Source organism: Brassica napus, chromosome C9 (genome assembly GCF_020379485.1).
Source record: "Brassica napus cultivar Da-Ae chromosome C9, Da-Ae, whole genome shotgun sequence".
In the NCBI taxonomy this organism is placed as follows: Eukaryota; Viridiplantae; Streptophyta; class Magnoliopsida; order Brassicales; family Brassicaceae; genus Brassica; species Brassica napus.
In genome coordinates, this window is record NC_063452.1 from 26,950,883 (window position 1) to 26,953,687 (window position 2,805).

The window sequence follows — 2,805 nt, forward strand, 5'->3', positions numbered from 1 at the left end:
AACGCAGCTAAGGGCCCACCTACGATTTCGTAGACAAAGCCAAGCCCAATGATGCTATGACGGCGTATCTTTACTTGCAGAAAGAAGATAAATCTCGCGAAAATCTTAAGATAAATGTGAAGTTTCCAAGATAATGATGGAGATCGAAAAAAAAGGAATATTTCCGCGAAAACCGACTTAGAAGGCATAAGAAAAATTAGGAGAACTCGGCTAGCTTAAGAAAAATTAGGAATTACGCGGCTTGATTTTACTTAGACTCTTTTCATTCTTGTTCTAAGATTAACTTGGCTAGCGAAACTCTATCTGTCTTATCTCTCGCGAATCTTGCTACCCTGTTCTTTTATCGATCAATAATACGACTATGTGCAATTGACTTTCAGTGTCCTGTTAGCTTTATCTCTTTCGTTTTTCGTGTGTTTATGCAGATAAATAATCCGGGGCTTCTGGGAAATTTAGGTTTTCTCTCTTTCCTTATTTTACGGAAAGTCGACAGTGCGAATTTCGGTTCTCACAGTTTGGCGCTAGAAGGAGGGGCGCTCGGATTATCTAACTCAAAAACCACCAAACATCTGAGGCACGGGATGTCTGATCGAACAGGCAGCGATGTTATCTCCTTCAAGGAGGGAGCAACGACCGATCCGGTCACTCCTCTCAATGATCTCCTTGTCGTTGAGCTGACAATCCAGAATATCAATATCGCAAGGATATTGGTCGACACCGGAAGCTCGGCCGATATCATTTTCAAAAGCACCCTCGAGAGAATGGGAATCTGCCCATCCAAAATTGCGGAAGATCCGAATCCAGTAGTAGGACTTTCGGGGGTGGCAACCCTGACTCTCAACACAATCAACCTCTCGATTAAAGCCGGCAGCATGACGAAAATCGTGGAGTTCTTGGTCGTCAATCGACCTGCGTTAACGTGATCATAATAACTCCGTCGCTGAATTCAATGCAAGCAGCCCCGTCAACATACCACATGTGTCTCAAATTCCCAACCCATCGCGGAATCGAGACCATCTGGAGAGATCGGAGAATCTCGCGAGTATGCTTCGCCGCGTAACTAAAACGAAAAAAAACCTTCAGCGGAGGTAACGCCTAAGAAGAAAAAGAAACCATATGCCGTGGACAACGCCCTAGAACAAGGCAAAACTGAGGTCTTTTGGCAATCACGAGTAGCCAAAGTCTTGGAGGGAAAACGCGAACCAACCTGCGAGCCCGTTGTCTTAGTATGCTTAGACGAAGCATTCCCAGATCGCTGTGTCGAAATCGGCGCGAACATGAGCGAATCTATGAAAATTGAGCTTATAGCCTGTCTGAAAAAGAACTTGAACACGTTCGCATGGGCCACAGAGGACATGCCAGGGATTGATATCAACATCACTTGTCACGAGCTCAACGTCGACCCGACTTTCAAACATGTCAAGCAAAAGAGACGAAAGCTAGGACCCGAGCGCGCTAGCGCGGTCAACGACGAAGTTGAAAAACATCTCAAAGTCGGATCCATAACGGAAGTTAGGTATCCTGACTGGCTCGATAACCCAGTCGTTGTGAAGAAGAAAAATGGAAAATGGCGAGTATGCGTCGATTTCACAGACCTAAATAAGGCGTGTCCAAAGGATAGCTTCCCACTGCCATACATCGATCGCTTGGTCAAAGCGACGGCAGGGAACAAACTCTTATCCTTCATGGAAGCGTTCTCCGGGTACAATTAGATCGTGATGAACCCCGACGACCAGGAAAAAACCGCGTTCATAACCGACCGCGGAACCTACTGCTATAGGGTGATGCCGTTCGGTCTTAAGAATGCCTGCGCAACTTATAAACGACTCGTCAACCGTATGTTCTCCGAACAACTCGGAAAGACAATGGAGGTGTACAATGATGACATGCTCGTCAAATCCCTCGAAGAGCGGGAACATATCACTCAGCTCGAAGAGCGAGATCCTAATTTATTTCGACCAGATTCGAGGCCTTATGCGAAAAATGGAAGATACGACTGACAAAATCGACTCCAAGATACCCACAATGCAACGGCCAAGCCGAAACGATTAACAAGACCATCCTCGATGGGATTAAAAAATGATAGGATGCCAAAAAGGGTAGAGGGCCGAAGAACTCGAAGGAGTTTTATGGTCACATCGCATGACTCCAAGACGCGGAACGGGAGAAACTCCATTTGCTCTCGTTTACGGAAGCGAATGTATGATCCCAGCAGAAGTCAAATTCCCCGGAGTACGCATAAGATTACTCCCGGAACGAGAAGATTCGGACAATCTAATGTTGCTGGACGAGCTCGATCTAGTAAACGAACGACGGGACCAAGCCCTTATACGCATTCAAAACTATCAACAGGCGGCAGCAAAGTACTACAACACTAACGTATGCAGCCGCAAGTTCAAAGAAGGTGACTTAGTCTTCGAAATTTTTTCCAAAACACCGCAGAGCGGAATGCAAGAAAACTCGGAACCAACTGGGAAGGACGTTACAAAATCATAAAAGTTGTCCGACAAAGCGCGTACGAAATCGCAAATTTGCGGGACATCAAAATTTTGAGAACTTGGAATGTGAAGCACCTCAAGAAATACTACCACTAAGCAGCGCTTTGCACTGAACTACGAGACGGCTTGATCCCTGAAGAGGGTACGTAGGCAATTCGTCATACGAGGAGCTCAGCTGTCCACCCTCATTAAAAGGGGGAGGAGTAGGTACATATACGTATACTCGTATACCCCAACCAAAAAAAAAAAATATTTTCGACCTTGGGCAAAGCGAGATGTCGCTAACGCCCGAAGGACCTTTTTTCGT